The 15,754-nt window shown below is 42.4% G+C and overlaps 1 protein-coding gene across 2 annotated transcripts in view; it reads right to left on the bottom strand.

Annotated features, from left to right (window-relative positions):
- Positions 1 to 15,754, bottom strand: part of LOC122065981 (ABC transporter A family member 1) — an 85,189-nt gene that overhangs the window by 42,355 nt on the left and 27,080 nt on the right. The gene's annotated exons all lie outside the window — the stretch shown is intronic.

Raw genomic sequence — 15,754 nt, 5'->3', positions numbered from 1 at the left:
TTTTTTTTTTTTTTTTTTTTTGAGGGTGGTGAGGAGGAAACAAAGGGCGCTAAACTCTACTTGACAATAAAAAGCAATAAGAAGGAAACAACAAGATCTAAACTACTTAGACAATAAGCATATTCCCACGGTACAGAGGTCCATGGACACCCATGGACCTCCAACTGAGACTCTTAAACACCACCAATACCAATCAAATTTTAGGATTGCCAAGCAAAAAACTATGAAGTTCAGCTTGATGAAACCTTCCAATGAGGAAATCTAGGACAAAGTAACAATTATGACTGAAGACCACAAATCTCACTGAGAAAGCCCTAGAAAGCTTTCAGAGGACACCAATCATGACGGATGATATCTGCTTCATGCCCATCAAGAAGTCTCCTAAATTTTTAACAACCACTCCCCCAACCCAACATCATGCTCATTAATCCTGGAACAATATGTGGTAGGAATGAAAGAAGCACATAATATTCAAAAACATTTCCAACAGTCTGAGTGGATAAAGATGGCGATCCACTGGACTTAGCCTATGCTTCTGTGGAATATGCGAAGCGTTAGAGTTTATGTAATGTAAGAATGTCTTAAGGATGCCGCAAGGGCAATCCTGGGCTTTCCGCCTTTCCCCCTCCCACCGACCCTAATTACTGAGAGTCGGCTAGAGGAGGTGCCCTACTCGTAATTTTTCTCTCTTTTGTTATGCACTTCTATTATAAATAAAACCTTGACTGATCTCTTTGGTCATTCAAGCATTCTAACCTAGTTTTGTTATTAACATGGTAGCAGAGCCAAAAATTCTGATCTAGGTTTTCCGCCTCCCTCTTATCTTCCCTCTCTATATCGCTAGCCCCCATCTTCTCCCATCCTCCATCCTCTTCTCTTCCTTTGACTCTAATCCCTCACAGGGAAGCACTAATGAGGTGATTCTTATGACTCTAGTTGCTGCCCTATACATTACCTCAATGATATAAACCCTAAAACCATGCAAGATCCCCCCCTCTGCAATTTTTTATTCTTCCCTTCTTGGGGTTTGATTCTTCCTACTTTCAAGATCAAATCTCCACACCTTGAAAATCAAGTACTGCACTTGGATGTACCAATCATTGCTTGAAAGATTGAAGAATGATTTGCCAAGAATCAAGTTTTTACTCCAAAACCTTGACTCCATCGATTTTTGGGTTTTCCCTTTCAGATCCAGCTGATTTTAGAGGAGACTCTCCTCACCCCTAACGAGGAGTTCGACCCTACCTATGGCTCTATCTTCCAAGGTTTTGTGTGCGATCTCTTTTACTCCAATTTTAAGGTTTCCTCCCAAAACCCTAATTGGTCAATCTCACTAGTCACTTGTCAGAAATAGATAATTTTTGGAGGAGTCATTCAATACCCCTACAAGGCAACTCAATCCAAGTTTGAGCACTTCTTGACAACTGGTTTTGAAGATTTTGGATTTCTCCCAACATGAGTCAATTTCTCCTTTTTCCATCATGTCTAATGAGCCTACTGCAACTTCAAGACCTAATGGCAAGGTCGCAATGAGTACATGCCCTTTGGTGGTAGCAGTATGAAATTGGAGGGAACTAATTACCTCATCAGGTCCAAATCTACCTACTTGACATTGTTGGACAAGGGCTTGCTGGATAGTGGACACATCACTAGCACCTTTGCAAATCCATTTGAAGAGGGTTCCCCTCAAGATCAATGGATCACCAATGACTCTCAGGTAATGTCTTTTTTGCTCAATTCTACTGTTGCCCAGATCTGGTCCGTTGCTAAGGAACCTAAGCACAAGTAGGGAATGATGCTCAGGTGTATGACCTTCATAAGAGAGTTCATACCACTACTCAGAAAGAACTTTGTCTCTAAATACTATGTTGTACTTCAAAGTCTGTGGTATGAGCTGGATCACCATGTTGACTACCAATCTACCAATGTGTCACACATTGCTGCCTATTGCAAGCATGTGGAAAAAATCAAGGTGTATGATTTCTTGGCTAATTTGCATGTTGATTATGATCAAATCCGTGTCTAGGTGCTTAGCATATCTCCCTTCCCTACTCTGGAACAGGCTTCTGTCCTGGTTCATAAGGAGGAGTGACATCGTACTACAATGCTTCAACCTCCTAGACTCCCACTACTAAAAAATCAGCCGTACAAACTGGTTCCATTCCTATTACAGATGGGTCATCTCACACTAGGGATACCACCAAGGAAGTTGTTAAATGTGAACACTACAACAAGTCATGCCATACCAAGGCCACATGTTGGAAACTCCATTGTAAACTAGATGATTTTGAGGCAAAGTGTCATCTTGGTCAATCCAAAACCAAAACCAAAACCAATCAGGCTGAGATTGTTGACACACCACCTACAACTAATTTTGGTCTTCCCAAGTAAGAACTCCAGGCTTTCTGACACATGCGAAGGACCTTTACATCATCAGCTGCTTCAAATCCTGCCAATTCAGCCGGTATTTTGTTTGGTGGTCACTGTGCATCGGTTGTCTCCAAGCCCTAGATCATCAACTCCGATGCCACTGATCATATTACTGGTTCTTCCAGCTAATTTCACCACTATTCTCCCACTTTAGGCAGAGATAAAGTTCGAGTAGGAGATGGCTCCCTATCCTCTGCCTCTGGAAAGGGTTCTATTCAGTGTTCTTCTATTAAATTATCTTCAGTTTTACATATCTTTAATTTTATTACTAACCTGCTCTCCATTAGTATTCTTAATAGGGACTTGAACTACAAATTCACCTTTTTTCCTTCCAACTGTCTTTATTAGGATTTGGTAATAGGGAAGACGATTGAATGTGGTAAGGTGATTGAATGTGGTAAGGTGGTCACGACTTGCTTGATGATGATTGTCGTTCCATAACTGCAATCACTCCTCTACTTCATCAACTTCACTTTGTTTCATCTTATCTAACACCAATGGCATTGTCGTTTATGACACCCTACACATGGGACTTTTCTTTTTTATTTCCACAGTTAGTTAAGCAATGTGCTTGGGATGATTTTTTTTTCTTTTTTTTTTTTTTTTTTTTTTTTGTAAAGCTTGTACTCTTGCTAAACAAACTTGTCTGGCTTGCCAGACATCCATTACTAGTCAACAATGGTTTGTGACTTTCATCGATTGCCACTCTATAAATGCCTAGGTGTATGTGATGCAGCACAAAAGTGAAGTATTCAATTATTTTCAACAGTTCCATAAGATGATTCAAACAAAGTTCAATGCCACTCAAAAGATTCTTCATGGTGACAATGGCAAAGGAGTACATGCAGGGTTAGTTCCTACAATCTCTTACTGACCATGGGATAATTCATCAGACAAGCTGTGTTGGTGCCCCAACTCAGAATGGGGTAGCCGAGAACAAGAAGCGGTAATTACTCAAAATTGCTAGAGGCATGATGTTTGCCAGACACATTCCATCTAAGTACTGGAGTGATGTCATTACTACTGCTTAGCTGATCAATCACATCCCACTGGTGTTCTAGATTCTCGGACTCTTGTTGATGTTCTTCAAGGGACTTAATCATTTCTGATTCCTCCACAGATATTTGGGTGTGCATGTTATGCTCATGATCATCACTACAACAACAAACAAACATAACCTTATCCCAACTGAATGGGGTCGGCTACATGGATCCACTGCTGTAAAATAATAGAAAGTAAAGAAGCATAAAAGAGAAGTTAAAAGGAGAAAATATGGGGATAAGTTACGAGGGTATCGTAGAATATAGATACGCATCATGGAAACATCCCTTATGGGGGGTCAGCAACACGGGTTCTTGTCCTCCACAAAACTCTATGATCATCACTCTCCAAGGAAATTAGAACCTGGGAGCCTTAAATGTGTCTTTCTAGGTTACTCTCCATACAACTATTACCATCTTCCTACTAGCCTTGCAATGGTAACCATGGATGTTGTGTTCTATGCGTCCGTTGGCTACTACTCCTCGCCACCTCTTCAAGGGGAGTCTGGTATTGATAGTGAAGATGTGACTCTTACCCTACTTGCTCCACTAGTGTATCCACCTCCCTTCTAATAGTGCTCCACGCCTCCACCAGTGTATCTGTCATCCTCTGATAGTCCTTATGTTCAGGAGGAGAGTGTACAGAGACTACAATTCCACCTTAGGAGAAGATGACTAGTTCAGAAGACCATTGGTGAACTTCAAAGGCAAACTGATGATTCAAACCTTCAGGTCTATCATAGGAGTTGCACCAAAAATAAGCAACTTCGGACCACTAACATCACTGTAGCACCTCTGCACATCCCATCTTCAGCCTTGGATCTTAGACCATATTCCAGAGCCTAACACTTCATCAAGTATAATTTCTTCTCCCGAGAAACCTATTGCTTTTAGGAAAGGCATTAGATATTATACGGTTTGTACCCAACATCCCATATCACATGTTGTTTCTTATGATTCCCTTTCTCTTTCCTATAGTGCTTTTGTGTCTTGTCTTTCTTCTGTTCATATTCCCCAGAATTTGCAGGAAGCTTTTGCAAATGAAAAATGGAAGGCAACAATGGTAGAAAAAAAAATGGATGCCTAGAAAAAGAATGCTACATGGGAACTTATGGTTCTTCCTCCCGGAAAAAGACAAGTTGGTTGTAAGTGGGTGTCTGTAGTTAAACAGAAGTGTAAATAATAAGAAAGGGGAACATAAAGATAAGGAACAAGAGATAGTTGTAACTTAGAGTCACAACCGTGTGGTTGGGACTACCCCCTTCATTAAATGTATAGACTAAGCTAATACAAACTCATAACACAAATAGGAAACTAAAAGACATAACCAAAAAAGGAAACTAACTCTAACTTAGCTAACAACTACCTTAAACCCAATAGGAAACTAACAAAGATATGCTTAAATCAAATATAACTCCCACAGTATGGAGGTCTATGGTCACGCATAGCCCTCCAACCGACACATGCTCTCATATACTCCAACAAGAAAATAGATGCCACAGTGGATAGGTACAAAGCAAGGCTTGTGGTAAAGGGTTCACTCAGACATATGGGATCGACTACCAAAAGCATTTGCTCCAGTTGCCAAATTGAAAATCATAAGGGTATTGCTCTTGTGTGTTGCAAATCTGGGATGGGATCTCCAGCAACGTGATGTGAAGAATGATTTCCTCGATGGAGAGCTCGATGAAGAATTCTATATGGATATTCCACCATGATTCTCTTGTGATGGGAATTAAGGCAAGATCTGCAAGTTGAAGCATGCTCTCTATGTGTTGAAGCAATCACCTAGCATATGGTTTGAGAGATTTCACAAGGCAATGACGTCTGTGGGATATAAGCAAAGCAATGCTAACTACACACTATTCATAAAAAGATCTAGTGATAAGATCACCATGCACATTGTCTATGTCGATGACAACGTCGTGACAGGAAATGATAGTGCAGAGATTGGCCGTCCCAAGGGCTTTCTTGGTTGTGAGTTTGAAATAAAGGATCTTAGAAAACTAAGGTACTTTCTTGGAATTGAAATGTCTTCAAAATTCCTCTCTCAAAGGAAGTACATCCTTGATCTGTTGTCTGAGACTAGTTTATTGGGTTGTCATCCTTCTAATACTCCTATGGAAGCGAGTATCGAGCTCAAGGAAAAAGCGGGTGAACATGTCGACAAAAGGTGTTATCAGCGGCTGGTAGCCAAACTGATCTATCTCTCCCATACACTGCTTGATATTGCTGTGGCTGTGAGTTTGGTGAGTCAGTTTATGCATGATATTTATTCCTCCTGTATGGAAGTTGTTTTGTGTATCCTGCGATACTTAAAGTCAACTTCAAGAAAAGGGATCCTCTTGTCCCCTCATGACCACTTTAGAGTTAAAGCCTATAAAGATGCTAATTGAGCTGGCTCCACTGACAGAATGTCCATCTCAAGTTATTCTACTTTCGTGGGTGGGAACCTTGTCACTTATAGTTTTTAAGGCGGTAAGGCGATGGAGGCGTTTGAGGGTCTTTTGGAGCGTCTTAGCTATAAGGCGAGCATAAAGCGTCGCCTTATTGACTAAAGCGTTCCTGTGTAATTTTTTTATAAAACCAATCTATTTGGCTCAAATCCTAGTTGAATCCTATTACTCATATGTTAAATAAATATTAAAGGTTCATATTAATACTAATATAAGATATTCATCAAGAAACGAATCAATAAAGTGAATAAACTAAGTTCATCTTCATTAATCATCATATCATATTAACATATAATATAAATACATAATTATGAAACAAAATTATAAATATAAAGAAAATAAGACATAAAAAATACAAGTATTTATTATACTTACCTCTATGATGCCAAAATGAGTGCCTAAGCCCTAAGGTCATCGACTATATTTCTATTCCTGTCAAAGAAGAATGAAGCTCACTGCTGCCGGAGCAACATGGTCACCTAAATCAGTGGTTCTTCATTGTTCCTTGATTCCTTCTCAAAGCCCTTTCTTAAAACCCTTGACAAAATCCAAACCCTGTTTGTGAATCGTGTTTTTTTGTTTGTTTTGGTTATTTTTTGTGGAGTAAAGTTGATCCCATACATCTCAAGTGTTAACAAAATCATACACCTACCAATAAAAAATCTATATTTCGAATCTTCATCAAGTAATTTTAAAATGTGTTTAAAAAAAAAAACCCATAAGGCACCACTTCACGTAAGGCGGAGCATTGCCTTACCATCTCTAGACCGCATCAGAGCCTTAAAAACTATGTTGTCACTTGGCACAACAAGAAACAAAATGTGGTGGCTAGATCCAGTGCTGAAGTAGAATTCTGTGCCATGGCATAAGGGATTTGTGACTTCTTGTGGTTGCGCAACTTGCTAAAAGATATTGGTGTTCATGTTCGTCTCCTCATGATGCTCTACTATGATAACAAAGCTACTATCAGCATTGAGCACAACCCAGTACAGCAATTACATTAAAATCTTAGCCTGAAAGTCTGTATATTCAGTTCTTTGCGGATGTTGGTCTGTATGAAAGCTAGGAAGAGGCTAACTCTAGGGAGGAAGTATTTGCACGATTGGACCAGGTGGGTTGGGCTTGAATCATCTGCGAGAGTAGCATGACAGGGAAATCCAGTTAGAGATAACTTGCATTTTTACTAAAGTAGACCACCAAATGACACGATTTCAGTTAAACACCCCATCTAGATGAATTTTCTGAAAGGGAGCAGTGGGTGGACAGGGATGGAAGAACAAAGAGGAAGAAGAAGTTGAGAGAAGAACCTCTCGGGCTTCACATTGCAGAGAGTCACCAGATTATACACCAGGCCATCCACTTTGATCAAACACAAAGCAAGCAAGAGAAGTAGTAGTAGCAGCAGCAGCAGCAGCAGCAAGTTTGTTTCCCCATGCTTGTATTTATAGTTGAAACAAATGGGGGCAAGTCTCAAAGATAGAAACTTCTAATTGGTTGCCTATTACATAAGTTTCTAAAAACTGAAAATAGAAACAAACTAAAAAAGGAAACTAATGACTTGGCTCAGTTAATAACTTAACATCTAAGAAATAACAAAGACTAACAACTAAAATTGAACCCAACTAAAATGGAAACTAATGAAAAAGAAAACAAACTAGTTAATCCCGTATGCAACCATAATGCCCCTAGTTTAGGCCCATAAAAGTGGCCTATTACACTCAAAACACATAAGATCAAAGGCCCAACATGTATGGAACCCAACTCTAGACTTATTCCTAATAAAACAAGCCTACTTTGGTTATGAATCTGCATTAGCATGATCGTACCAAGCACGTGAAGATTGGAGACACTTCATCAAAGAGAAGTTAGATGCTGGGTTAATTTGTGCTCCTTTTGTAAAGTTTGGTGATCAGTTAGTTGATGTGTTCACTAAGGGATTAGGAGGAAAATTGTTCATCCTAGTTTAATCAAGTTCAAGCATGGTTTAAAGTATCTCCGATACCGATACGATACCCTCCGATATGTATCTTAAATTCAGCCGACCGATACGATACATTAAATTTTTAAAATCATTTCATATCGATATATATCCTACAATATATACCGATATGCCCGATACACACTGATACGATACGATACGCACTGATACTCTATGGAAAATATAAAATCAATGTGAAATGTAAGTTTCGGTATGTATCAGTACGTATCGGTGAGTATCAGTATGTATCGATCGGTACATATAGGTGAATATCAATACGTATCGGTGAGTATCGGTATGTACTGATACAGTGCACTACAGTCATATAATGGCCAAGATGGGTAATTTTTCAGAAAAACACGATTTTTTGAGGGGTTTTTATTCCAGAGTTGCTGCCAGCCATATTTCTTTCAAACTAAAGTGAAAATCAAGGTTGGGACCAAGGATTTTATATTTATGGGACAACTACAAACCTTGAATTCTTAGTGCAATACCCTCAATTTATTGTTTAAAAAAGTGTTTTCTATCCATTTATGTAGGTATCTTTAGCGTATCTTACCGTATCTCCGATACGATACGATACCCTCCGATACGTATCTTAATTTTGGTTGACCGATATGGCAACCGATACCGATACTTTAATCCTTGAGTTCAGCATGTGTGACATCTATGATCCAACTTGAGGGGGAGAGTTAGAATATGTCTTAAGGATGCCAAAGAGGTATTCCTAGGCTTTTCCACTCCCACCAACTATAATTACAGAGAGTTGGCTAGAGGGGGTGGCATACTTGTAATTTTGCTCTCTTTTGTTATGCTCCTCTATTATAAATAAAGGTTGGACTGATCTCTTTGGTCATTCAAGCATTCTTCCCAAGTTTTGTTGTTAACATGTAGTAAGGGTAGTTTGGGCACTAGTTTAGTATCTTGTTGTCTTATGTTGTAAATTCCTTTTTCACCTTTAACCTCCCTGAAGTAGAAAAGTCACTTGGGCTTATTTTATTGCAAATAAGCATTGAGTTGTGTTATGTATGTGTTGGGCCTTTGATCCTATGGGTTTTCTTTGAAATGGGCCACTTTAATAAGCCTAAAATATGGGTAGAAGGTAGGAAAACGGGATTTTATTCATTAGTTTAATTAGTTGCTATTTAATTCAATAAAAGCCCATTAGGCCATTAGTTGGTTGTAAAGTCCTATATGGACTATTAGTTAGTTAGTCCTACTCCATGTTGGAGTCATAAAGTCAAGTTCTAGTCCTATTTTGAATTCCTAGTTGTAGTAGGAGTGTCTAGTCCTATTGGGAAACTAGCTCCTAGTTGTAGTAGAATTGTCTAGTCCTATTAGGAAACTAGCTCCTAGTATTAGTATGATTGTATACTTTCCCTCTATAAATAGAGAGGCATATGTTCCATTATTGGAGAGATTTGAATGAAAGAAAGTTTGCATTTATGAAAGAAAGTTTGCAACTAAATGCTTAGAGCAGCTGAGATAGTTGTGGGTGAGAAGCCCAAGCTGAGATAGCCACTTCATGTATTCTCTTTCACCCTTCTCAGCCCCCCCACCTGTTATATTCTTCTTTTTTATTTTATTTGCTGTAACATTCAAGAGGTATAGTTCAGATTTTGATAAAAGTCTCCAGAAATCAGAACCGATCAGCAATCTTAGTGGGAATAGGAGAGAGATCGATCTCCTCTCTTTCTCTCTTCTATGCTCTGTTCAGCTAGATCTTCAATCAGGGTATTCTAGGCCTCATAAGGGTCCCACGATCCTTACCTAATCACTGTTGGAAGAATTCAGCTAATGTTCTTGAAGGTTCTTCTCAGTTCTCTCTCCTAGGTCAGAAAATCAAGAAAGCTTGTAATTTCACAACCAGCCGTCAGAATCCTCTCAACTTTGAGGGTTTTTGTACCCTCCATAGGGACTATCTACACCCAAGAGTGCAGCTTAATCGAACTCCTACAGACCTGGCCGCACCTCTCTCTCCAGCTCTATAGCAGGTCTTTCTCTCTCCTATCGGGTTGTGTTTTGGGCTGGTTTTGCTCCTATATGAGTATTGTATTCTTGGGGGTTTATTTGATGGTCTTATTTCTTTGTTTCCTGGTCCTATTTGTATTGTTTGGGGTTATTAATTGCTGGGGTAGTTTCTTGTAATCTACTCCTGCATTACTCACTAGGGAGGTGTATGTCATTCCTCCTCCATGTTCTTTTTGGATGAATAAAAAAAGTCATTACCACGAGGGAGAGAACATACAAAGGGAAGAAGAGGGGGGAGCAGCCGATGGCTAGCCAACAAAGGAAAAAAAAACCAGCAATACAACTAACCAAGATCCAGACTCAGATCGGCCAGCTAGAAACTAACTAAAAAGAACTAAAAGGGGGGGGGGGGGGTTGCAACCAGAAGGAAGGCTAAGAGCGGGGAGTGGTATCAATATGCAGGTTCCAAGAGGCAATGATATGACTGTTCTTGATGGAACTTGGAATAGACCTGTGGGGGAGGGATTGGAGTTTGGAGGAAAACATCCAAGGAGATGGCTTTCCAAATCTTATCCAAGGAACGAGAGTTGGAAGACCATCTTCAGATGTTTCGCTCCATCCAGATACGGTTGATGGTATCACAAAAGGCTAGCTTCCCAATAGTGTCGCAGATGTAGGATCCCGAGAAGGTCATATCAATGCAAATCCATTCTCTTTCAAAAGGAAGAATAGGCCTTGGAGAATGCTAACATTTGGAGAGGACCAACTTCCAAATGGAGGAGGATAAGGGGCAGGAGAAGAAGAGTTGAGAAATATCCTCAGAGCCATGGGGGCAAAGGCAATAGGAAGTGGGAACAGGAATATGGTTGTGAATGAGGAAGCCTTGGGTGGGAAGGCAATTAGAAAAACATCGCCAGAGAGTAAGACTGTGGCGAGGGATGTGACCTTTGAACCAAACCAGGTTACGCCAAGGGACCACTGTACCAGAGGAACGAACAAAAGACCAAGCTGAGGCAGAAGAGAACATCCCATTAGATGAGTGAATCCAAATGCATTTGTCTTCTACCCCAGTGGCCAGGAGGAAGGGGAGGGAGGGAGGACCAGAGGTCAAGAAGGGGGGGAGCTAATGAGGGAGGGGGCCAACCAAGGGGGGCCATGATGTAGGAAACAGTGGCACACTTGGGGATACCAGAGGAATAGATGGTTCTGGAGGAAACCAAGGTGGCTAGGATTCCCGCAGGGTGCCAAGGGTCTATCCATAAGGAAGGAGATTGACCATTACCTAGGGAATAGGATATGGCATTAAGAGCTAGAGGGCGAAGAGAGAAGATTTTCCTCCAGATCCAGGAACTATCCGAAGGAATCGGGACAGTCCAGAGAGAGTGCTGCTTAAGATAGTAAAAATAGATCCAGTCAACCTAGATGCTCTTTTTTTTTGGATACTATTCTCCACATGAGCTTAAGAATAGCAGCAGAATTGACATCTTTAATTCTCCTAATGCCAAACCCCCTTCAGCTTTGGGAAGGCAGATCTTGCTCCAACTGAGAGGGTGGAGAAACCTCGTAGACTCTGCCCCTTTCCAAAGGAAGGAGCAGAAGATTCTTTCAATGGTCTTGATGGTGGCAGCAGGAAGGGAATAGACACCAAACCAATAAAGGTATGTGGATTGGAGCACCGATCGGATGAGGGCAAGGCAGCCAACATAAGAGAGGAGCTTGCCTCTCCAAAGCTGAAGCTTCTTCCCCAGGATGTCAAGCAAGGGGGAGCAGTGATGGGAGGAGAGCCTAGAGGAGATGAGCAGGAGGCCCATGTACTTAACAGGAAGGGAACCCAAGGAGAATCCCGTGATGCCGAGGAGATGAGTTTGGGAGTCAGGGGAGACCCCAGAAAGGAAAAGGCTAGATTTTAGTAAATTGATGCGGAGGCCAGAGAGATTCTCAAAGGATCGAAGAGAATCAATGATGGTGGAAATGGAGAGAGGGTCAGCTTTGGAGAAGATCATGATGTCATCGGTAAAAGCAAGATGGGTGAGGAGATAGGTTTTGTATTTGGGGATCGGTGAGAGCAGGTGGAGATCTGTGGCAGATTGGATGGATCTAGAGAGGACCTCCAGGGAGAGGAAGAAAAGAAAGGGTGAAAGAGGGCAGCCTTGCCTAATTCCTCTCCCAGAAGGAAAATATCCAGCTGGGCTACCATTAACAAGGACTGAGAATATGGGAGAGGAGACACAACAGTGGATCCAATGAACAAAAGGAGGAAAACACATGGTGAGGAGGACTTTGGAGATGAAGTCCCAACTCAGGGTGTCAAAAGCCTTATGAATGTCAATTTTGAGAAAAGCAGCGGAGAAGTGGGATTTGCGATCAAACCCGCAAACAATCTCATGACAAAGCATAATGTTGTCAGCAATACTCCTGCCCGCGATGAAAGCAGATTGGTTAAGGCTGACAAGGATGCTAATGACTTTTTTTATTCTACTGGAGAGAATCTTGGCCACAAATTTATAGAGCAAATTGCATAAGGAGATTGGCCTGGAATCAATCATGGAGACCGCTCCGTCTTTTTTGGGAATGAGATAGAGGAAGGTATGGTTAACCCCACAAATCTGGTTGGGGTTGAGGAAGAAACTCCAAACAGCATGGATAAGATCATGACGAACAATGTTCCAGCAAGAGGAAAAGAAGCCCATGTTGAAGCCATCAGGGCCAGGGTCTTTGTTGGCTTTATGGGAGAGAATGGCCGACAGAATTTCCTCTTCAGTAGGGATAGACTGAAGACAGTGAAGCTGGTCCTCATGGACAAATTTATTGAGGAGAAGGTGGGGGATGGGGGGAGGGGGCACCGAAAGGGAAGGATGGAGAATACCCTGGAAGTGAGAAACAGCTTCAGCTTTAATGTCCTCCGAGGAGGAGATTAGCTTGGGGATAGGGTTCACATTGTTGCGAGCCTTGAGAGACCTGTGAAAGTAGGCAGTGTTAGAGTCTCCAAGGTCAAGCCATTTGATGCGGGCTTTTTGACGGAGAAAGCTTTCCTCGTCCCAAAAGTAGAGAGCTCAAAAGCAGTGGATTTTTCCTCAGTAGGAAGGGAGGGGCTGAGAAGATCAGTTTGAATTCTGGATTGGATGGAGAAGAGTCTATCCCGAGTCTCCCGACAAGTAGAGACTCGAGAGGAGATATTGCCAAAGGTGGAAGAGTTCCAGATTTTGAGGGAGGCTTTGACATTCTTGAGCTTCTTGGCTAGGGCAAAGGGAGGAAAGGGAAGGATTGATGGGCAAGTTCCAAGCAGTGCTCACAAGAGGAAGGGTTTGGGACCGAAGGAGCGGAAGGGAAGAACATGGAAAGAGATTGGACTGTGGTCCGAAATTCCAGGGAGCTCAAAGCAGGTGTGGGAGGACAGAAAGGAGTCAAGCCAAGCTCCATTGACCAAAGCTCCATCCAGCTTGCAAGCCACATGGAGGTTGCCAGATCTTCTGTAATGCTAGGTGAGCTTAACTCCCGACCAGCGGAGATCATTAAGGCTAAGATCGTCAATACAGTTATTAAAGGCTCCACCGCTTGATGATTATTGGGGTTCCCTTCATGCTTCTCATGGCTTAATCGGATGACATGGAAGTCACCCAAAATGCCCCATGGTTTAGAATCCATGAAGTGACTAAAGGAGCGGAGCTCAATCCAAGGGGAGGGCCTGCGAGAGGCAAGTTTATGGGCATAAATGATGGAGAGGTAGCAAATGTGGGCTCCAAAGGGGTAGGAGATGGAGAGGTGAATTGCTTGGCTAGAGGAGGAGATGGCATTAATGAGAAGAGAATTGGGATCCTAGAGAACCCAGATTCTGCCATTAGGACTGTGGAGGTAATTGGAGATGTGAGACCAAGAAAGGGCGATGGAAGAAATGACACGAGGGGTGTTTGCTTCAAGAACTCTTCTTTCAAGAAGGCAATAGAGATTAGAGAGGGAAGAACGAATGCGGGATCTAATGTCGGCTTGTTTGGTTGAGGAATTGAGTCCTCGAACATTCCATATAGTCCAGGGGATCATTGGTGAGAGAAGTGGGAGGGCAGCAATTGCTCCAAAGAGCGGGGAGTAGAAGAAGCTGAAGAAGTGCTTCGGAGGGCGGTTCGACAGGAATACCCAATGACCGGAGAGGTGCCAGGATTTGGATTGACCTTGAGCTTGGAGGACAGCTTATGAGCTTAGTAGAGGTAGTGGTAGATCGTTTCTTCTAAGTGGATGGCTTCACCAAGGAAGGAAAGCCAGGGGAAGAGGTTTCAGCTGCAGCAGGGGCAAGGGATAGAGATGGGGCTAGAAGGACAGTAAGCGGGTAATTAACATCACTTCTGGTAGCAGCCAAGGGACCAGAATCATTGAGAGCAGTTCCAGCAATGCCTTCAGTAGCAGTAGTCAGATTGGCCGAGACAACCAATGGAGCTAAGTTGACCGAGAGAGCAGCCAAATTATGGAGTTGCATGGTGCCAGGTTCATCCAAGGCCTGAATATCATACAGCATAAGGGCAGTGGCTTCCTGGCTAGTAAGGAGGACCAGGGGTGCCACAGCAGAATCAGCAGTGACGGTAATCTGGTTGGGGCCTTTCAAGGCCAGAGAATTGTTGACGGCGAGGGGGCCTTCCAAGGCCAAAGTGTCGATGGGGCTAGGCAATTCCATCGTGACCAGAGCTCCAAGAGATGCAGGTGGGGAGACCGCAGGAGCAGTGACCATTGATAGATGGGAATTACCAGCCAAAGACGCAGGTAAAGCGGCAACAGTAGGCTCAAAATGATCAGCAGCAGGGGGGGGGGGGGTTCGGAGGCCGGAGCAGCACAAGGAGCAAGATCGTCAATCGTGGGCAAGGGCCCAGAAATGCAGGACGGTGAAGCCGAGGAGAGAAAAGCAGGCGAGCGAAAGGGGGGGCGCTAGCAGAACCTCATAGACGAGGAGAGCCAGCAAGGTTGTCGGGCGAGGGAGGAGATGGATTTGGGTTCAGAGTCGGGGCAGTGGATGGAGGCGTTAAGGTACAAGCTGAGATATTTGGATCGGGTTGGCGGGTAAAGGAAGCAAAGGAATGGTCGGGTGAGTCATAAAGATTCGATGGATAAAGAGGGTGGTCTTTGGGAAATTTTGAAAATGTATTAAGGAGGTGAACTGGCAGAAATTGGTTCAAGGGATAAAAGGGGGGCGGTTCAGGTCTAATAAGGGGTGGAGTTTGAATAGCCAAAGTGGCTAATGATTCTCGTGGAGCACTGGTCGAGGCTGGGGTTGAAACACAGGAGGAAACATCGGGGAGGGGGAGAAGCGGTGACAGGGAGGATGCAGGAGGTACAGAAGGAAGGGCCAAGTCAGAGGAAGGTTCTAGCCCAGCCTGGACAGCGGAAAGGTGGGAACAGGAAGGCAGATCAGAGGTAGGTGGAAGGGACAGATCAGATCCATCAGCGTGAAGATTTTCGAGATCCGAGAAGCAGTTGTTACCAGCGGTCAGAAGCGTAGAACCATCGGTACAAGGAGGTGTTGATGCAGATTAATTACCAAAATAGGCTTGTTTTATTAGGAATAAACTTAGGGTTGGGTTCTATACATATTGGGCCTTTGATCCCATGTGTTTTGAGTGTAATAGACCACTTTTATGGGTCTAAAAGGGAGGGTCTAAGATTGAATACGGGATTCAATGATTTGTTTCCTTTTTCTTTAGTTTCCTTTTTAGATGGGGTTATTTAGTTTCTAATTTTCAGTCTTAAATTAGTTTCTAATTTTCAGTCACAAGACTTTCTATTTTGTAAGTTTCTATTTTCAGATTTAGTAACTAGTTGAGTTTCTAATTTTTAGTTTCCTATTTCAGTTTTTGGAAACTAAAGTTAGTTTCTATTTTATGTAACCCCTATCACTA

Source organism: Macadamia integrifolia, unplaced genomic scaffold (assembly GCF_013358625.1).
Source record: "Macadamia integrifolia cultivar HAES 741 unplaced genomic scaffold, SCU_Mint_v3 scaffold2174, whole genome shotgun sequence".
NCBI lineage: Eukaryota > Viridiplantae > Streptophyta > Magnoliopsida > Proteales > Proteaceae > Macadamia > Macadamia integrifolia.
This window is presented reverse-complemented; position numbering and strand designations above follow the sequence as displayed.